This window comes from Amblyomma americanum, chromosome 5 (genome assembly GCF_052857255.1).
Source record: "Amblyomma americanum isolate KBUSLIRL-KWMA chromosome 5, ASM5285725v1, whole genome shotgun sequence".
Taxonomy (NCBI): domain Eukaryota; kingdom Metazoa; phylum Arthropoda; class Arachnida; order Ixodida; family Ixodidae; genus Amblyomma; species Amblyomma americanum.
The window spans coordinates 73,604,798-73,627,866 of record NC_135501.1 but is presented as its reverse complement, the minus strand read 5'-3'; the positions used below and the strand labels follow the sequence as shown (position 1 = coordinate 73,627,866).

General features: G+C 42.8%; 1 protein-coding gene across 1 annotated transcript in view; it reads right to left on the bottom strand.

The window, feature by feature from the left end:
• Positions 1-8,017: 8,017 nt before the first annotated feature.
• The window catches only part of LOC144132547 (cystatin-2-like), a 98,599-nt gene continuing 83,547 nt past the window's right edge, over positions 8,018-23,069 (bottom strand). Inside the window, exon 4 of the mRNA XM_077665039.1 lies at positions 8,018-8,029. The gene's annotated coding sequence lies outside the window, so the exon portion shown is untranslated. The remainder of the gene's footprint in view (positions 8,030-23,069) is intronic.

Here is a 23,069-nt window from a genome sequence, read left to right as displayed (position 1 = left end):
GCGACTGAAGAGTGTTTTATGCACATAGGGTTTTGTACATCTTGATGGATTGATGGATGGATACGGCTGAACCCTTTGCATCGGGCGGTGGCTCAAGCCACCCAGCCATGTCTTGTGAAAGTTTACTCCTGTCTTTCTTTTAGCCACCAATCAGATAACCTTCGCATGGTTACTTCTAACCTCTTAAAATCCACTTTCCCTTCACTATCCCTAAACCCCAATGCCTTGGGTAAGTCAGCCCCGCTGCTTTCCACTGTAGGGTGAAGCCGTTTACAGAAAAGTATGAAGTGTTCAGCCGTTTTCTCCTCCTTTCCGCACGCAATGCACAAAGTGTCTATCTCCTGGTACCTGACTCTATACGTCTTAGTCTGCAAAACTCCAGTCCTGGCCTCAAACAACAAAGAGCTTCCCCTACAATTATCATAGATATTTTCTTTGACAATTTCCTGTTTAAATGTTCGGTATGCTCCCAGTGCCAATTTTTTCAGCATCCCTGTTTTCCACAGAGCTCTCTCTGTTTCTTTAACCTTTTTCTTAACCGATAATTGCTGATTTGCCCCCTTACTGCTGTCCAGATATTTGCTTGTCAATTTTCTAGTTCGCTTTCTCCATTTCGTGTCAACATTCTTTATATACAGGTATCTGAAAACTTTCCTAGCCCACTGCTTCTCCTCCATCTTTCTCAATCGTTCCTCAAATGCTATCTTACTGCTAGCCTCTCTGCTCTCGAAAGACGCCCATCCCGTATCACCCTGTACCCTTTGATTTGGTGTATTGCCATGTGCTCCCAAAGCTAACCTCCCTACTCCCCGTTGTTTAATTTCCAGCCTTGCTTGAACATCTGGCCTCATACACAGGACCGCATTACTGAAGGTTAGGCTAGGAACCATCACCCCTTTCCAGATCCCTCTTACCACCTCATACCTATTGTAATTACACAGTGCCCTATTTATCATGAAAGCTGCATTCCTACTAGCTGCATTCATTACATATTTTTCATGCTCTGTCAGATACTCAGCACCGTTATTTATCCACACCCCAAGATACTTGTACTCATCCACTACTTCTAGCGTGAACTCCTGTATTCTATGCTCGCCGCCCTCTTCATTAAATATGGTGACTGCAGAATTTTCCTTATTATACTTGAAGCCTAATCTATCTCCCTCTGTACTGCATATGTCTAGCAACTTCTGCAGGTCTTCCTTGTTGTCAGCCATTATCACTATATCGTCCGCGTATATTAGTCCCGGCAATGTCTTTTTAATCAATTCCCCTTGCTTGAAAAAAGATAGGTTGAAGCCTAGTCCGCTCCCCTCTATCTTGGTCTCCAACCCTTGCAGGTACAACATGAACAACAAAGGGGACAGAGGACATCCTTGTCTAAGCCCTCGCTGTATCTCTACAGGCTCTGATACATTTTTTCCCATTTTATGAGCACTCTGTTACCTCTATATATATCTTTTAAAAGATTAATTACTCCATTTTCCGCATCCAATGTGCCCAATATGTCCCACAAATGCTCCTGAGTAACGTTGTCATAGGCTCCCCTAATATCCAGAAATGCTAGCCATAAGGGCCTAAGTTCTTTTTCCGCAATTTCTATACACTGTGTCAATGAAAATAGATTGTCCTCCAACCTCCTTTGTTTCCGGAACCCATTCTGTAGTTCCCCTAACACCCCCTCGTTCTCCACCCAAGCCTGCAGTCTATCCTTTATAATCTGCATCACCACCCTGTAAACCACAGATGTCACTGTTATGGGAAGATAGTTACTTACGTCTGCTTTGTCCCCCTTTCCCTTATATATCATGTTCATTCTACTTAATCGCCATTCATCGGGAACTTTCTCATCCACTATCATTTTGTTCACTACCTGTATTAATGTTTGCTTGGATTTTGGTCCTAACATCTTTATCAAAATAATCGGGATACCATCTGGTCCTGTTGATGTGCCACTAGGAACCTTCTTCTCTGCCCTTTCCCACTCTCCTTGCTCAAGTGAAGCTATTGCTGTAACCGGTCTATCCTCCTTCGATAAATTATGTACCACGTGCTTTTCTGTAAATTTTTGCGTCATCCTTGTTCCTATGTGTTTTATTGCTTCATCCCCTTCTAGTCGAAAACCCTCATCTGTAACTATAAACCTTTGTTCTAGCCTAGTCTTATAACTCATTGCATTTATATGTTTCCAGAATTTTTGGGCTGCTTTTCTATCCTTTTTATTTACTTTTGACATTCATTGTTCACCCTTTCTTCTAATTTTCCCATTAATCAAATAGGATGCGTCCCTTCTACACTTTATGAAGGTATCCCATTTTCTGTCTACTGCGGGTTTTGGTTCCCCCCTCTTCTTGGAATATCTGTGTTCCTTGGATGCTTCCTGGCGCTTTTCTATTGCCCTCTTGGCCGCCTCATCCCACCAACTCTTGGGTTTGCATCTTTTTCCTTTTTGCCTTACTCGCACATTAGCTAGCTCTAGCTCCAGTAATCGAGTTAATTTGGTATAAGTCCATTCTGTTTCACTATCCTAAAAAATTACTTTCTCTATTTGTTTGGCTGCTGCTTCCAATTGCTTTTCTGAGTAAAAATTCCCCCCTGATTGTTCATATCGCTCCAGTCCTACATTGCTTTTTCTTCTGAAGCTCAACTTGATACGCTTGTGGTCACTACCTAGACTTCTGGAACCATCTTCATCTATGTTCATTACCCCTAATCTATTATACATCCTCTGTGACATTAGTGCATAATCTATCGTCGAGTGCAGACTCCCCGCCTCCCATGTTATGAGCCCTTCACACTTCTCAGTGCTGTTGCATACAACTAAATCATGCCTGTCACACATGTCCTGCAGCATGCTTCCTGTCGAATCGTGTACCCATCCTGGTCTTCTATGTGTGCATTCATGTCGCCTAATATAATTATCTCGCCCTATCTTCCTAGCTCATCAATGTCGCTTGCAATACATTCTAACATTCTAACATTTTCCTGTTTTCCTCTTTGGCATTAACCCCTGTCCACAGGTATACAAAGACAAGTAGTGTTTGCTTGCCTGCCACTGTTCCTTTTAGCCATGAATGTTCCCTGCATCCCAGTCTAACCCTTTGAAAATTCATACTTTTATGAATGAATGCCCCAATTCCAACTCCCTTTCTGCTGCCCTCTGTTCTATTGCAATATTCCCATGCGTAGTCTGGGTTACAGGGTTGTTGTTCCATGTCTCTAAGATGTGCTTCCACTAAACCATATACCATTAATTCCTCCTGCCTTAACTGTTCTTCTATTTCCTCCCATTTCAGTCTATTCCTGCCACCTTGCATGTTAATGAAACCTATATCTGAATTAATTTGGCCGTGGCGCTTGCGTCTCTTTCTTCCCCTATGGCTCCATTGTCCGTGTGATCTTAATTCTTCCTTCTCTACACTGGTTCCTTCAGAGCTCTGGGTCCCCCCAAAAAAGCTGTTGCCTGGTGACCTATCCTACTACCCACCTTCTTGCCATTGGCACCACCGTAGTGGATGCCATCCTGTGCAAAAGGGTGGGGCCTAACCTCGTACACTTCCCTGTTGACCTTCATCACCTCGTATCTTAGCCGTCGACTCAATAGCCTAATTACCCGGTTAGCCTCGACGACCCTCCTTTCCGCTTCGCGAGCCTGCCTCTGCACCTCTGGGATTGTGCATATGGTCACATTCACACTCTCAGAGGCCTCTCTAAGCCTACGCATCCCCACCTCCAACTGCGTCTCAAGATTCTGGCTCCTCCCCTTCAACTCATCTTTGAGACCAGCATGGATAACGACAAGGTGTTCGCCATCCATTCTGCCCACCACCACCTCCCGGGCTTTGGCCATTGCATCCACCATGCACTTCCCCGACTGAGCCTCCACCTGCACCCGCCTGTCTGCCTTCGCTGCCATCAGAACGCCTCCCTCAACCCTCGCTACATTCGAGTCCTCGACCACCAGAACTCTCCTGCGCTCTAACCGTTCGCTTCCTAACTTCATCTGCTGGCCTCCGGATCACTCTAGCTGACTCTCCTGCCGCTGTACGCTATTTTCGCGAGTCTCCATGCCCGCTTTAACCTCTTTCATCTCGTTCTAATTTTTCTCACTCAAAGCTCGCTGCTCTACAGCACTGTAGGATCGACGAGCCTCGTTCCCCACCTGACACTTCTCCGAACTGGGGTGCCCAGCTGGCCGCGACCTGAGCGCTTCAACCTGTTTTGCTAGCTGCCCTCTAGTGATCATTTATCAGCAAGGAGATTGAATTATGTTGCCTCATATGGTCTTTGCAAAATGCCGCATGGCGAGATGCTATTTGTTCTTGTGTGCTAGACACAGAGCTGACTGTAATGCTGTGACATGTGTAATTCAAATCTTGAAGAACTAATCTCCTTGAGCAAAGGCTTGCTTTAATGTCGCCCCTGAGGACGAGCTGATTATTCATATTTGATTATTCTCCTGTGCCTTCTCTTGTATTTCATTCTGTAAGCTTTTGATTCAAGCGGTACAGTAGCAGCTGTTCCAATTTTCAAGCTTGTAACCGCTTGTGAACAATACTCGCAATCAATACTTATCTTTACATCGTTAGACAGTTTTCGTGAACTACGGTCCATAACGGCACAACTTTCATTTCCAGTGAGAACGGCGGATATTTCAACACCTAATGAAAAGTGTAATAAACAAGGTATTAATTATAGGTTTCCTTCCCTAAATACGCATGAACATGCAATTGCTGACAGAAACAAGTGATGTCTGTGTGCTCGAGGGGGAAATTTTTTATACGAGCACATCGATAATATTGCTACATGTGAGCGAGCCGGAGAGTAAGGCGTGATGACCGATGGCAAAGAAATGATTTAATGGCTGCTCGCCTAACGCGAGCCTTCCGTCCTGTGCCGCTGCCTTCTTCGTCTTAGTGGCAGTACTAGAGCCAGCGAGCGATCGCCCCGATCGGGAATGAGACACTGTCGAAGAGCTTCTCGAAATGGTGATAGTTTCAGAGGACAGAACCACAGAAATGGCAACGTAATGAAGTGCTGACCGCCACAATGAAAGAGTTCGGCCGTTGTGTCTTGGTCCACTAAGTTTCCGGGCTGCAGGTTGCCAAGATGCCAGGAGCTGACGGGTGAGGCTCTCGGACGTGCCGAACGTCATGGGTATGGGACAGTGTTCTCCTATATACGCGGCGTATTGGGTCGGTGGGGACGGTGCACCGCGTCATTTCGTCAGCTTCTGCTCATCGTGTCAGGTTGTCAAAGCGGTGAGGAACGACGAAGTCGATTCGGCTCTGGCAGGCTGGGGGACTGCAGGGCGAAATGGACAAGGCAGACATCGGGCTTCGAAGCATGAACAGCAGGAGGACGAGAGTTAAGTGATTAAGCGCAAGCTCACCACTGGTTACGTGGTGGCCAGCCAAAGGATGAGGCAAGATGACCGAAGGCAAAGAGATGATTTAAAGGCTGCTAGCCTACCGCTTGTAATCTGTCTCGCGCCAGTTCCAGATTCGTCTTCGACGTTATAATACAATATTTTGTTCATCGTACTCCCGTTCTCTTCACTGTATTTCTCGGAATTCCATATTTACGGTCAGCCACAGCACACCCCAGAATTCACAAGTTGTATTTAAGTGCGCCTTATGCGTTTTGAGGTCTCAAAGTGACTTTAGATATGCCGTGGCGCTGTAGCGAAGGGCTCCGTCTTAAATTTCACCATCTGAGATTCCTCAAGAATGGAGCATTGCACTTCGCCTTCACAAAAACAAGACCGCCGTCGGCGTTATCGGTTGCGAACTGCATCCCACCGGTTTAGCGCCCTAACTATTGAGCCACCACTGGGGAGTGGTAGTAGAGAAATAGAAATGCCAGATGCCATACCCGTGTTGAATTCTCCGCTTCAACCGGGAGTCATAATTACCTTTGGGTAAAATTGGCTAGTAGTAGTGGTGAACGCACCGCAGATAGTGTTTGGGCATGGCAGGCGCACGTTGTCTATTAGTGCCACTATATTCTATAAGTGTCACTATAAGTTTCAGTATATTTGCTTGCCTCGCGGCTGCACCAGCACCAGCTGCATACTAGGTTGGCGGTGCGAGAAAGTGCGCTCATAACCAGTGTAGGCCCTGAACCAACACCAAAGCACTAAGTGAATAACACAAAGCAGTTCTGTCATAGCAATCGTTTTTAGTCTTTCGACAGTTGCGTTGAAAAATTTCTCTGTACCAAAAAAAGATCTAAAGGCTTTCTTTGTCGCCCGTAGAGCAGTATTCCTGTTTTAAGTTTGAGGGTGCCACAGAAAAAAGCAAGCAATACGCCAGCTCTACGACACAGCGCCTGATAGACAACGCCATCGGACGGATCAAATGACTCACTGGGGGCGAGCAAAAGAAAATTACGTGATAATTATAGACATTTTTACGAACAAAAATAGGTTAAATATATTCCTTATGCTGAAGACGATTCTTTTCAGACGAGAGTTCAAATGTGCACTCTTCGGGGTACAAATCTTGTGCAAGTGATTGAGGCATTTAATTCGAACAATTTTCCTCCGTTTACTCAAGAGCCCTAAATTTCCTTGGTGCCACATAGCAGACGGAGACCCCGGCGTCTTATGCGGTTATACTAAAAACCAGCGGCTAACCTTAGAATTTTTTTTCGTATATCTGATTTTAAAAAAACTCTCTCAACTGTCAGGGCGGAAGCGTGATTTCGCCGGAACACACCTTAACAAAAGTAGTCATTTCTAAAGCGCGAAAAATTCTGTGGATCATCTGTATCTAGTAACTGATACGACATTTTAGGATTTGTCGGTGTTCAGCACATCATGTTTGATATGACCGATGAATTCCAAAGAAGCCTGTCACGCTCTGTCGGAGATGAATTCAGCGTTCTCCACCTAAACGATATGCACGACACATTTTGTATCCTTATAAATAATGGGCACTGTGTATGTTAAACAGCTTCAAAAGCGGATACAGCTACGTGTATATTTTATATTATTATTACTTCTATGATCCTCTTCTAAATAGCTAACAGCACTGTTTCATATGTTGCAGTAGTGGTGTCCGATATTAAAAAGCAATAATGTACGGAGCACGCCAGTAAAGCATTACGAACGATAAGTTTCACTGGTTTCTTGAGGGAATAAAGGTAGTGATTCAACTTTCGAGTTAAAGATTTTAACTTCTGCAACCAGTAATACGTGTGATCGTTGAATTGCAGGTTCTCTTAAAAATAAACTCCCAGCATCTTAACAAAATAAGGACTATTTATTTTTGAATTTTTACTGGCGACATGGAGGTTAATAGCAATGTGTCTGCGCTTTAAATAAAAACCATGGACATCATCTATATAATGCGAAAGCATTGCTTGGCTCTATCGGCGAGGTCGCGTCCGTAAAATGTGTCGGCAGCCGTTGTGTCATTCTTAGAGTAATTCCGACCAAACGAATGATTATAATCGATAGAGCATAATGTGGACAAGATTTGGTGTCAATAGGATGATTACTTAATTACTTAGAGCCAAAAATTCGAAAACCATCGAAATAGCAAGGACTCCGATATAGTTACTGGACGGGAAAACAACCGTGGATGACAAGACAGTGAAAAATAGGCAAAAGAATAGAAATAAAGTTTGAAATGAATTGGAATGTGCTTTACGAGTGATGATTAAGCGAACAAAATCTTTGATCGTTATACAGCATATATTTATATAATTATTTAATTAGAAGAAATGCCGGTGGATGGCCGAATAGGGTGGACGTATAGTATTTGAACAGTAAAGCGGCAATTGGCTCCAAATTTGAAAAACTGAAATGTGTTATTCAGCCGAAAATGAGATTTAGTTACAGTAACTGTGCGAAGCTTCCTCTGAAGTCGTCCTCAGAGGAAAAAGTGGAACAGACAGAGGCGACGAGGTTTCCTCAAAACGCATTATTTCGCATTGCTTCAGCTGAGCAGACTTAAGTGCCCTCACAGTATATAGTCTTCGGCTTCGAATGCCCTTTATTACAGCAACCATCCTGAAGAATTGTGTTATATTGGCAACCTGTAGCTAGAGATGTGATTTGTAATGCTTACCGATGTGCTATTTCCCGCCATTGCTCTAAAACGACCTGCTTGCGAAAGCTTTGAATTGCACTGGCGGCTTCAGGAATTAAGGACGCCGACATATCTTCTTATTATGCAGAATTATTACTTTACGGCGCTATCGAAACGAGTTTAAGGTAAATAATGGGATAAAACTTGTAGCCGCTGTTTCGGAGGTGAATGGAGGTTCTGCACCTAAATATTACTTTCTCATTAGTTGGTTAGCCTTTCCACAGAGGGCACAAACACGGCTCCATTTAGAGCACTAAGTAATAAAGAATGAAATGTTTTGAGAGCTGCGTCACTCGGGGTAATTTCTTGAACGTACTTCTCAATGCAAGGTTTGTGCTCATTCCGCCTATTTTTCTTTCCCATGCCTTAGATTAAAATGTATACTGATCATTTTTGAGCACCTGAAAGGTAACATTTGGCAGCAGAAATGTATGTTTTCACCAGCGGTGAAAACACAGCATTATTGACATTACATGAAGAGTTAATTTGTTCGCAGTATGTCCTACGATCACAGATGGAATTCTTGCCCGATTCTTCTGCGCACTCGAAAGTGGCAAAATGGGCTTCGAAGCACGAACAACAGGAGGACGAGAGTTAAGTGATGCAGCGCAAGCTCACCACTCGTTACGTGGCGGCCAGCCAAAGGATGAGACATGATGACCGACGGCAAAGTGTTACATTCGGGCACCCACCCGTCTGTGCTGGCAGCGTGGTCAGCAAGGCTTACCTGCTGGAAACCAGCACTAAGTTTCTCCGGTATGGTTCCGAGCCACGTGATACGAATCGCTCCCACGTTCGAGACCTGAGTACCGAAAGCGTCGCCCAGGTGGACACCGGGAACCAAGCAAGAGGAGCAAGGGTCCGCGGAACGCCCCGTATTAGGATTGGCGCCAACATGTCTCGAGGATTGCCACCAAGACAGAATCTTTCGCCAGGGGGTGCATTTACCGCGCTCGCCCGGTCGTTGCTGCGTGGTACAAGCGGGTAGCAGGGTTCTGCGAAAATCCTTTTAAGGAGTCGCTGTCGCCAGCCGCGAAGTGGTTCCGGCTGTCTTCCGATTTTCCCCGACGTCTCCACCGACCCGACTACTCCTGGCTTCACGGGCACAGCACAAGCGTGGGAACGGATCGCCACAGTGGCTCGTCTGCGGGATTTGCCGGCCATCGCTAATATAAGAATAACGGGGGAATTTCTCCCGACGGGACGCTCCGGCTTTGCGCCTCGGCTTCGAAGTTCACCGACCGGCGGAGAGCGGGCCGAACACCTGACGTCTCCTGCCAGCCAGGCGGGGTCCTGGCCGCATACCCCTCAACCTCGGGCTCAACTTGTGCCAGGGGCATGTCCATGTGTGCGGAGGTGTCTGTGTGTGATAGTGAAAGTTTTCTCCACACCCACCACAGCAAGGGCGTCCCCTTCCTGGGGAATCTAGGGAAGACGCAGTGTATAAAACTGGACTGGAGATGCAGTTGCAGCAGCTGCCTTTTGAACTCGAAAGCTTGTAAATATGTAAAATAAACCAAGTCTTCTTTCTCCACTAACGAACCCTTCACTCAGCGGCAATCCTGTCCGGGACAGAGCGGACGTCATCTTGAACGAGGCTGTGTCGAGAAGCGACTCCTATACCCACCTTCAACAAAAGAGATGATTTAAAGGCTGCCTGCCTGCCGCGAGTGTTCTGTCCCGCGCGGTTTTCAGATTCATCTTCGACGAGACCATACAATATTTTGGCCATCGTACTCCCGTTCTCTTCACTGTATTTCTCGGAATTCCATATTTACGGTCAGCCACAGCACACCCCAGAATTCACAAGTTGTATTTAAGTGTGCTATGTGCGTTTTGTGGTCTCAAAGTGACTTGAGATATGCCGTGGCGCTGTAGCGAAGGGCTCCGTATTAAATTTGACCATCTGAGATTCCTCAAGAATGGAGCGTTGCACTTCGCCTCCACACAATCGTGACTGCCGCCGCTGGTGGCGGTTTTGACCTGCATCCCTGGGCTCACCAGTTTAGCGCCCTAACTACTGAGCCACCACTGCGGAGTGATAGTAGAGAAATAGAAATGCCAGATCGGGCAGCCATCCTACCTTTGGGCAAAATTGGCCATTAGTAGTGGTGAACGCATCGCCGATAGTGTTTGTGCATGGCAGATGTACGTTGTCTGTCAGTGCCACTATATTGTATAAGTGCCAGTATATTTGCTTGCCTCGTGGCTGTACCAGCACGAGCTGCTTACTACGCTGCGAAAAAGTGTGCTGACAACCAGTGTAGGCCCTGAACTAACAGGAATGCACTAAGAGAATAAAGCGAGGCCGTTCTGTCATAGTAACTGGTTGTATTCATTCGAGAGTTGCGTCGAATAATTTCTCTGTACGAAAAAAAAATCTAAAGGCTATGATTGTCACTCATGGAGCAGTCTTCCTGTTTCCAGTTTTATTTGCAACTGAAGTTCAGAACTGTACGGTTTTTCTCCAAATCGGTGTCATAGACGGTTGTAAAGCATGTTGTTACGACCTGTAATGGAAAGGTTGTCTTGTAAATATGCTCGCTCTATGATTTATGATCGAATTATTACCCACTGACATTCTTTTAGCAAAATGTCGGCAACTATGATGTAGGCTTCATTTTACGTATACTGAAAAGCTGCTATCTATGACCTGAGGTTGCGCGTGCAATACACTCCAACCGTTGTGCTTCTGATTATTATTTCATTCCATTGGTCCTGGTAAGAGATTACGATTTGCTATAAGTAGAATTCTCTGAAAACTTCCTCTGCTCCGCTGCCTATCGCATACTTTTCTGCTATTCCTGCATTAAAAAATTCTGCTTTATATTTATTTATCATAATTACACAGCGATACCTGCTAAGCGCCCCTTCGTCGGCTTTACGTCGTATTATTAGCAGTACTAGAAGTAGTAGTAGGTGTAACCGGTGGGTGCGTTGTCACCGGTACCACTCGGAGGGTTGTTACTGTAGAAGGATCAGGGTATGACGTTAGTGAAGTAGTACATAAGCAGTGGATTGTTACCATCGGAACCATCCGATGTATAGTGAATGCGGAAGCAGGAATGTATCGCAAGAGTGCAGGAATCAGCAACTGATGATGGTTACCGTAGACGAAGGAGGTTAAGACGAGAACGAAATAAGGCGCTCTGACGGGTGTGTTCCAGTAGCGGTTGCTGCTGGAACAAACCGAAAGGTAGTTACACTACAAGGAGGGTTGTTACCTTGGAAAGATGAGGGTTTGACGAGATTGCAAAAATGCGAACATAGAAACAAGATACCTTCCCCCTTTACGCGGCTTTTTGGGATTTCTTTACTTCCGAATCCTTTGTCGGCGGGAAGCTCTAATCCACTTCTCCGCACTTGCAGTCATTTTTTCTCCATTACTTAGGCACTCTATAGATCCGATAAAGCTCTCAGGCTACTTTCGCTGTCTTATGAATATTCCCGATGATATTGCCCTGCTAATTTTTTCTGAGGGATTCTCGTAATTCTTGTAGATGGGCATTTCTGTATCTCAACTTTGATGGCGAGAAATAATTGATTGTCATGCATGCGTGCATGCCTTGTTTCATTTCTTTTGTTTGCGGAAGAAGGTATCAACGATTCTGTACTTTTGCATCAGGAGAACTTTACTAGTAGCTCAGTCATGATTGCCCGGCTACTTATTAGGCCGAAGTCCCTTAAAACCGTGTCGAATAGCTGGTGATTGCCTAACCTTGCGTTGTAACCGCCCAGCCATACATTCTGTGTTTTTAATTTACTTATAACCAATTCTAATAAATGATAAATTGTAATAAATATGAATGATAATAAACAAAAAATATTTTCATAAGTTGCGTTCCGCAGCACCTAGCAAGTGGTTTTCAAAGCTTGCAAACGAAACAGATGGCACGTAGCTGAAAAAACGGCAGGCAGGAGCAGACAAAAATAAAAAATAGGGCTCATAAAATTTAGTTAATGGTATCGTTTTGCTCATTTTTGCTAACATTTTGCATAGCTACCTGCAATTTCAAAGTGCCCTTCTTAGGTGGGTGCCAGTCATATTACCGCGGTGGCCAAATGGATATGGCGCTTGGTTGGTAAGCCAAAACACGCGCATTCGATGCCGGCCGCGGCGGCTCAAATTAGATCGAGGCGAAATTATAGTGGCCTGTGTACCCGCGCGATATCAGCGCAATTTACACAACCCTAGGTAGTCGAAATTTTCAGAGCTCTTCACAACGGCGTCCCTCATAGCCTGAGTAGCTACACTACGTTAATCCCCACCAACCAAATCACACTGATTCACATGATTGCATAAACTTCGCGCCTTACCACAATGGTCACGTGGCGACATAACGCCACCTGCTTTTCACGAAAGAAAATAACGTGTCTACTACAAGGAGTAGCTTACATAATATTTTTCATGAAAATGGCATCTTCGACTGAAGGTCACACGAGAGCTGCTCTTGCAAGGTCTTCGTGCGATGTCAAATCTGATGTAGTATTTCATTCCAGTCTCAACCTGTTGATGTCGAAAGATAAAAGCCATCATTGAATTTCATTAAGAGAATCAACCCATGCTTACGACTTTCGTACACAATAGGAAGTCTAAGTTTTTAGAGAGCAGAATTAGCGTTTGTCTGCAGTGCTTCTGTCGTCATTCTGTCTTGCGAATTGTTTAAGCGTCCTGGAAAAATACACTTCAGCAACAGGTTTGTAGTTATGCTGAGGCCAACAGTGACAAACAAAATTGATGCTGAGACAAAAATTACATCTATTAGATGCACTAAAGGGCTTTCAGAATGTGATATTGTCAAGTCACGTAGGAAATAACTCTGACCCTACCTCAGACCAAATATACCGTGAAGAACGGATGACGGAATCCCGACCACTCCTCATCTAAATATTGGCGGTACGATTTTATTTGTTCGTTAAAGGCGTTTTCAGCGCATTGCAAGCGTTGTCACGATTCAGGTCGCTAATGCATTATGTAGTGTATGAAAGCAATACTAGGCGGCGATATAAATGATACTTTAAAGACGCCTGCAAATTCTGGCGAGGCAATAAGCAGATCAGTCATAAAGTAGTCACACCGAATAAGGAATAAACGTTTTTTTTTGATTTTTTTACAAAATATTGTAAACCCTTAGTTAAATTTTGTAGTCAATGTAAAAGCCTTGATCGATGCATTAGATCCGTAAATATGCATTTTCATTTGCACTTTAAATAAAGCAGTGCTCCACTACCCATTCAATCAAAAGAATTCGACATATTTTACGACCAGCAAACAGACATGTGTGACCTTCTTTTTGCGCTGAGGTGAGCAGTTTTCATACTTTTCATGCTCTCATGCATTCAGTGTGCGCCCCTTCTCCAAGCCAGGGAACAGAGAAGTGATTTTGCTACTGGACGTTCAGTTCACATCTTCCACACGGCACTTTCCGAAGAGCTACATATCTCGTGCGCCTGTGTGAAAGAACAACAGCGTAATAAAAAAGGCGGACCGTACCTGTATTTGAGCCTCTGTGAGCCATAGAGCTCCGTGTTTAGCACTGAAACCATTTCTCTGATTCTGTAGCGCATATTTTGCTATTTCCAATACTTTGACATCGCTCCATGGGTCTATATTTCTCCAGCCTCCTTTAACGCCTCCCTTCGCGTAGCAGAATAGCGCTACGGTTACACATAACAAAGTTGAGGCTCTAGCTGCTTTCATTGTGCTGCCGAACAAGGGGGATCTGCTCTCATGCAAAACTTCTAAAACGTACGGAGAGTCTTCCTGTGGTGGTAAATCATGGTTTTAGCCTCCTTTATAAGCGATAACCAGTCTGGTCACGTTGATTGTTTTCTTAACAATAGCTATTGGGCTGTACGCGGCCACAACATGCTGCAGACCTCGTGAGTCATATTATCGGAGCTTCATAAAAAAACAGTTTTTTTTTCTCAGCGCGAAAAGCTAGTGTATCTGATGCTGCCATTGTAGAAGGTGACCATTATCAATGAAATTTTTTTATTTCATTTCATGTTTCCACCGGAATTTCACTCAGCAAAATTTGGCTTTACAAGGAGCGTCATATATTTAGGATTAATTCAGTGGCACGTCCGCATGTGAGTCGCACCCACTAGCAGTATGTATGTTTTTCAACAAGGATACTGATATTTCATAAATATCATTTATGTGCTGCTGTAATCTCTGCCAGTGGGCAGTGTTCCTTCGGTTCACGCAAACGACGAAGGTTTTGAGCCCTTTACCGTACTTAACATCAACGGGCACAGCGTATCGTCTTGCCCATTCGTTATTTTGATAAGTTGAGAACGGAGGAATAAATGAGTAGTCTCTCTTAATAGAATCTCGCAATTTGAGATTTTTATTCTCGCTTAACATCACCGCTCTATAAATAGTTACTTAGCATGTTAAGTGTACCGCTACAACATTTAAAACAAAGGGTCTGATGTCATGCCGTTTTTTGAAACTACTCTCTATTCAGTCAAGACGTCCATCATGTCTCGAAATTTAACACAGGGTATCGAGAATGCACACTCGCCCTCCCGCTGGTATACAGTTTTCTTAAAGTGCAGTGAGCCCTTGACATCCCAAATATGGTGCCCTCAGTAGTGAAGGTCTGCTACTATTAGTAAATAAAAGCCACCCACTCAATATTATCGAGCAGTTTAATGAGCGGAACTTGTCATAATTATCAACCTCATTGTATCCTAAATATATTCAAATCAAAACGCGTTCACAACAGCCACGAGTCGAGCACGTTTCTTGACGCTCCCTAAAAGACATACTTAAACCGTGCCTCTTCTCCTACTGTGCTCCTATTCAGTGCTGCTATTTTCATTGTCTCCGAATAGCAACGTGGTGTGCATACATAGCGTAGATTACACGTGACGATGAAGTGTGTGCTGAAGAATCCTGTTAATTTTACGCCTTATCTTCGTGGCTTATATCGCATTGCTGTACAAAATAGGTGCAATGGCGTCTACACAGCAGGATAGTGCATGGCATGCGCCCGTGGCCCTACATCACACGGTACATATTACCCGTCTTGATGCCTGTGCAAGTTTAGGCGGCTGTGCGCCCGCCACTGTCGGTCCTCAGAGCAGAATGAAGCCCAAGTGAAGCCCCGGTACAGTGAAGCCACGGCCTAGTGAGTCATTATATCGACACTCCATTCGCACAGAAAGTGAACAAGCGATAAGCGGGAAGTTACGCAGTCGAAGCGAGAGATGGCGCTCTCTCTGCAGCTAGTTTGAAGACCCGTATGTTAAGTGAGAAACGACACTAATTCTGTGAAGAGTGGCGCAACAAAGCAGCACTGATGAATGTGGTCGTTTACTGAAATACCCATTGACAATCTCCGTAGATACGTCAATCGTCGTGAACTTTGCCCACCTTCTCCTAAAAGGGTATCGGCATGCCGGGAATATATATATATATATATATATATATATATATATATATATATATATATATATATATATATATATATATATATATATATATATATATATATATATATATATATATATATATATAGGCATATTAGCGGACAAGACAAATGAAATGAGAGGCTCGTTTGATAAACATATTAAGGAAGCCAACAGTGACCAAAACCATGGTGCATAGGGGAATGTTTCTATCTTTTTTTATTTTCTGGTTTAAAGAAAATTACTTATAAAGCAGCAGAGAAAACAACGATGCCGCCGGTGGGATTTTTCCGCTGCTTTATAAGTAATTTTCTTGAAACCAGTTGATTGGCACTAGAAATTAAAACAAAAAAAAACATTCCCTATGCACCTTGGTTTCGGTTACTGTTGGCTTCCTAAATATATATATATATATATATATATATATATAAATATATATATATATATATATATATATATATATATATATATATATATATATATATATATATATATATATATATATATATATATATATATATATATATATAAGACAAAGTTAAGGAAATGAGGGGCTCGTTTGATACACTTTTGAAGGGAGCCAACAGTTACCGATTGTAAGGTGCATAGGGGAGCGATTAATTTTTTTTAATGTGTAGTGTGCTGATCAGTGGGATAATAATACTTCGATTAAACTATCGCTTAAAGAAAATTACTTATAAAGCAGCAGAAAAAACAACCATGCCGCCAGTGGGATCCGAACCCACGACCTCCGAATATCGCGTCCGGTGCTCTACCAACTGAGTTACGGCGACGGCTGTTCAATCTGCTGCTCTCGTGGAATGTTTACTGGGTGTAAGCGAACCGTGAGAGCGTTCACCAGGGCCACCCTCGTCCATAGCGGCGGACGTAGCACGTCCTGTATTACCGCGAGTGTGATGTTAAACGTCGTCTAACGGCGAAGGCGAAACCTGTGCGAGAGACTTCTTATGCTGCCTAAGCCATCAAGACTGCCAGAACCGAGACTCTCGTTAAGCTATTAGCTAAAACGTTAAGAAAATGAGGGGCTCTTTTGATAAAATTATGAAGGGAGCCAACAGTAACCGATATCAAGGTGCATAGGGAAATGTTTAATTTACTTTTTAATCTGTAGCGCTGATCAGCGGGATAATAATACGTCGATTAATCTATCCCTTAAAGAAAATTTCTTATAAAGCAGGAGAAAAAACAACCATGCTGATTTCTGCTGCTTTATAAGTAATTTTCTTTAAGCGATAGATTAATCGAAGTATTATTATCCCACTGATGAGCGCTACACATTAAAAAAATTAAACATTCCCGTACGCACCTTGGTATGGGTTATTGTTGGCTCCCTTCTTAAGTGTATGTATATATATATATATATATATATATATATATATATATATATATATATATATATATATATATATATATATATATATATATATATATATATATATATATATATATATATATGAGGCGGCCATTGAAGCTCCCTTGCGCCGCCGAAGCCCATCTAGCACAAGAAAAGCTGATATCTAGTAGCATCCTCACCAAACACCGTGTGGTCAGCCGACAAGACACAGCAGAACAGGGGCCATTTTATTCACCGCTGTTGTGGCGCTAGTTGACGAGATCATGTCAACCAGTGTGTGGCAGCCTCGAAGGTAAACACCCAGATGCTTTGCACCTGTGCGGGCACCGAAGGTCGCGAAACCTTTCGACGCGCCTTATACAGCTTGCGTCGTGCAGAGTATCACCAGGCATGCTTAGGGCGGGAACGTTCTTAACAACGTACCTGTGCAGGTAAAGGTAGAATTTCCTAAGTGTTGAAGAAATGGCGAAATTAGGCGGTGCGGAAAAGAGGGAGACCACTGGAACTCTGGCGCCTTAGGAAAGCATGTAAAGACAATCTATTTAAGGTTGTCGCCACTTAACATCTCCCCCCCCCTCCCTGAATCCGATAGCATTTTAGCAGTTGGTGTACGTCATGTAGGTTGTTCAACGCGGTCCTGCTTTATGAATAACTCTTGGCAATTTTTACAACTGCATCAGTGCCACTAAGGCAACAAATACGTCTTCAGGGATGAAAGAACCAATGATAACCTGTGAAAATTATCAGCCCAATTTTCTGTGGTAAATATGAAATTAAAATAGTATATTTTCTAGACTGCATATGTATTTGAGTTGCCCCTTCCGATCACAGCATATACGCATCTGCAGGCTACAGAAATCTTGTTTCTGTCGGATACGTCGAAAGTGGAGAGATTTCAGTGTAGTTTAGAAAAGCTTGACCGACTTCGATATTTCAGTTTGCAAGCGCATGACACAGCCATTTTTACTTGGCCCATGAAACTGTGCTATCAAGTACTATTCATTTCTCTCGGCACTTATTTCATATCGAATAACATAAAGAAGTGGCGCGTAGGCCGTCTACTGCCTGCAGAAGTTTTTTTTTTTTGCTGTGAAAGAGGAGAGAAATTCCCCTTACAGTACTCTGAAATTATGCGCAGAGATACCTGAGGTTCCTTTCAGTCTAAACCAACTTAAACCAATGATTCTGTTGGAACCTAGGTAGAAATTGGCAATGGCGCCAGCAATTAGGGGAGCCCTATAAGGGGCTATGTTACTTTAGAGATTTCTTCTAGGTGGTTGTATTCGGCAGTGCTGAGTTACTAAGAATGTCAGGCGTTTTTCTTTGGCGGAGCAATTATGACACGCCCACCTACTAGCTTCTTCTAACATTAGCTTTGGTTCTGTGTTACCGAGGTGCCAGTGCAGCTCTCCGCCCTCTGACATCCAAATTGACGCTCCAATTTACCTATACTGAATTTGAAATCCAAAACAATATCCTATATATTCACCCATTTATATCAGAAGTATTCGTCTTGCGCTCCAAGGAAAAGCGGAATATGTTGGAAACATTCGTGAGATTACATCCAAAAGTCGTGTGTCGTCCCAAGCAGGGATGTTTAAGCGCATGAAGCAGCCCAGCCAGCCTTGCGATAAAATTCCAGAAGGCATAATTTTCCTTGGCCCACACAGGCGTGCCTGATACTGAAGAAAATTTTGTATCAGGAAGGGGAAATACCCAATTCAGTCTACCTCAATGCCTGTTTCACCAACATGAATGAATGAATGAATGAATGAATGACTAAAATTATTAATCTGGCAGTGACTATGAGGGAATGTCGATGTAAACCTAATGAACGGTAATAAAAGTATTTACGCAAGGAAAATTACTTTTCTTTACGGAAGCACAGCGCGATGCAGTTGCGCTTGAATCTTTGTTTTTTTTTCCAAAAACCAAATTCTAACGCCCATTTTTCCTCCGACACAAGCGTACCTGACAAGGCGTCTCCTGCACGTGTGCTGGGTGTCCTGTACGTCATTCTATTCTTGCAAAAGCATCACTGCTTTGGAAATCACACTACATGCAGCAAGTGAAGCTTCTTGTGTCACAACAGCTGTCGGGAGCGCAGATCTGCGCTTTGCTGACTCGCCAACTGCGTCTTTACATCGCCCTACACTTAGAGTAAATTATGAAAACCCATTTTTCACATCGGGAGTGCATTTTCAATGCACCTGCACTGCTCTTAGCCCACTTGCTTCGTTTCTTCCACGTAGCCGCACTTTCCAACAGCGTAATAAGTTCCAGGTATTCAAAACCGTAAGCAGAGAAAATAAATAAAAAAATGCCCATGAGCATTTTAATATTAAAGTAATATTTTTTATTTATTTATTTATTTGGTACCTGCATCGCCTTTCGGCATTACAGCAGGGGGGCACTTTCACATTCACAAAACAAAAAATCATGCACTAAACGCGTGAAAAAAAGCCTTCATTTCGTATAGCATCAACAATATGTGTCGGCAAGGCATTCCATTCGCGAACTGTACGCAGAAAAAAGGAATATCAGAGTAAGTCACCTTTAAAAGGAAGTCCATAAAGCTCTAAATTGTGGTCCCTTCGCTTTAAGACATAGAAAGGCGGCTTCAAATATTTCGTTCCGTCTAAACCTGTCTTGGAATCGAAAATATTGTGTAAAAATTTTAATCTCATATTTCTTCTTCGAGTTTTAAGTTCTGGCCACTAAATATTCCTTTTGCTTTCTGAGATACTGAGTGTCTTGTCATAATTTCCAAGGACAAAGCGGTCTGCCCTATTTTGAATCTTCACATTGATGCAGACGGTGAAGGAGAATTTCTTAGCAGCAAAAAGTAATACGCAAGGCTCAAAATAGAACTGGCTGCATGTGTGCCCTTGCGACGAGTTCGTGCGGACTTGGCATGTCAGGTGCATTCTGCCGCGAGTAGCGCGCACATATTTAAATAAACAAATAAATACTCATTTCACGTTTTTGCATAAGCAAAGAGGACACGCGCAAAGCGCTTTTGCAATTCCTTGATTGCCCCCTGGCCCCAAAGTACTTGCCTCCAGGAAGCGCAAAGACATCCGTTAATATAGCTACAACCACATGCTATGAAATAATTCATTTAGCTACCTTTTAACGTGTGAGCTAATCGAACAATAAATATATCCTGGTGCTTCCAAACGCATTCGCCCACACAACGAAAATCATTTATTATTGTATATTTAGTCATTTTTTCTAAGTGTCACAAAGTGCGGACCAAATTCCGTGCAAGCAGAAGAGGTAGAATAGAAGCGAATAGTACGCACACTGCGAGGTTGGAAAAAAAAGCACTGAAGTTGAAAAACTACCGAAACAAGACAACGCGTACTGATGAGATACCGAATGGATGCAGTTGCGATTGGGGGCGGCACAGAAAAAAAAATGAAGAAATACGCCAACCTTACCACAAAGCGCCTGATAGACACCGCCAACTGACGCCTCTGATGACTCACTGAGGGCAATCAAAAGAAAATTAAGTGACAGTTGTAGACAGTCATGCGTGCAAAATTAGGTTAAATATATTCTTCATGCTGATGACGATACTTTTCAGATGTGTGTTTGAAATGTGTACTCTTTGGAGCACAAATCTTTTGTAAGTAATTGAGGCATTTAATTCGAAAAATTTGCCTCTGTTCTCTCAAGAACCCTAACTTTCCTTGGTGCCTCACAGCAGAGGGAGAGCCCGGTGTCTTTAACGGTTATACTAAAAACCAGCGGCTAACCCTCGAACTTTTTTTCTTATATCAGACTTTAAACAACTCTGAACTATCAGGGCGGAGGCGGAATATCGCCGGAAGGAAGCCTAACAAAATTAGTCATTTAGAAAACGAGAAACATACTTTGGAGCGTCTGTGTGTGGCAGCTGAGACGTCATTTTGGGATTTGTCGGTGTTCAATACATCATGTGGGATATGACCGATAATTTCGAAAGAAGTTTGTCCTGCTCTGGTAGGAGATGAATTCCGTGTTGTCCACCTAAACGATATGCACGACACTATTTGTACCTGTATAAATCCTGAGCACTGTAATGGTTAAAAAGTTTCAAGAACGGGTACAGCAAACTGCACATTTTATATTCATATTACTCGTAAGATCCTGTTCTCTATTGATAACAGGCCGGTTTTTTTTTCGCAGTAACGTTGCCCGATATTAAACAGCGATAATGTACGGAGCACGCCAGTAAAGCATTAGGAACGATTAGTTTCACTGGTTTCGTGCGGGAATAACGTTAGTGATTCAACTTTCGAGTTACAGAGATGAACTTCTGCGTTAAGTAATACACGTGGTCGTCCAATTGCAGATCCTCTGAAAAATAAACTCCCAGGATCTTAACAAATTAAAGACTATTTATTTTAAATTTATACTGGTGACATTGAGGTTAATAGCAATACGTCTGCACATTAAATAAAAAATCATGTACTTCATCTGAATAATGCGAAAGCATTGCCTGGCTATGTCGGCGAGGTCGTGCCCGTAAAACGTGTCGGCAGCAGTTGTGTCATTCTCAAAACATTTGGGATCAAATGATTGATTATAATTGATAGAAAATGATGTGCGACAAGATCTGGTGTCGATGGGTTGATTACTTAATTAATTAGGGCTAAAAATGAGAAAAAAAATTCGAAAGAGCGTGGACGTCGATATTGCGGCTGGACAGGAAGACAACAGTGGATGGAAAAATTGTTAAAAAATAGTGAAACCAATGAAAATAAAGTTTCAAATGGATTGCACTGTGTTTGACGAGTGATAATTAAGCCAAGAAAATATTTGTCTGACATACAGTAATGAGTTAGTCAATTAGAAGCAAAAGCCGGTGGATGGCCGATTTGGCCTGACGGGAATATAGTATTTGTACGGGAAAGCAGCAATGGGCTCCAAATTTGAAAAACCAAATTGTGTGATTGAGCTGAAAAGAAAATTAAATTACAGTTACTGCTCGAACATTCTTCCGAAATTAATAATAAAAACCAGCGGCTAAACCTCGAATTTTTTTTCTTATATCTGACAACTCTCTATACTGTCAGGGCGCAGGCGGAATATCGCCAGAAGGAAGAATAACAAAAGTAGTCATTTACAAAACGCGAAAAATACTTTGGAGTGTCTGTGTATGGTAGCTGATACCACATTTTGGGATTTCTCGGTATTCAGTACATCATGTGGGATATGACAGATAATTTCGAAAGAAGTTTGTCCTGCTCGGGCAGGAGATGAATTCCGTGTTGTCCACCTAAACGATATGCACCACACTATTTGTACCTGTATAAATCCTGAGCACTGTGTAGGTTCAAAAGTTTCAAAAACGGGTACAGCAAAAGAACATTTTATATTAATATTACTCGTAAGATCCTGTTCTCTATTGCTAACAGCCCGGTTTCATTTGTCGCAGTAACGTTGCACGATATTAAACAGCGATAATGTACGGAGCACGCCAGTAATGCATTAGGAACGATTAGTTTCACTGGTTTCGTGCGGGAATAAAGGTAGTGATTCAACTTTCGAGTTACAGAGATTAACTTCTGCAACTAGTAATTCATGTGATCGTCCAATTGCAGATCCTCTGAAAAATAAACCTCCAGGGTATTAGCAAATTAAAGACTATTTAATTTTAAATTTATACTGGTCACATTGAGGTTAATAGGAATACGTCTGCCCTTTAAATAAAAAATCATGGACATAATCTTAATAACGCGAAAGCATTGCTTGGCTATGTCGGCGAGGTCGTGCCCATAAAATGTGTCAGCAGCCGTTGTGTTATTCTCAGAACAGTTGGGATCAAATGATTGATTAAAATTGATAGAAAATGATGTGCGACAAGATCTGGTGTCGATGGGTTGATTACTAAATTAATTAGAGCCAAAAATGAAAAAAAAAACATGGATAGAGCCTGGACGTCGATATTGCGACTGGACGGTAAGACAACAGTGGACGGAAAATAGTGAAAATATAGTGAAACTAAGGGAAATAAAGTTTCAAATGGATTAAACTGTGTTTGACGAGTGATAATTAAGTCAACAAATATTTGCCTGACATACAGTAATGAGTTATTAATTAGAAGCAAAAGCCGGTAGATGGCCGATTTGGCTGGACGGGAATATAATATTTGGACGGTAAAGCAGATATGGGCTCCAAATTTAAAAAAC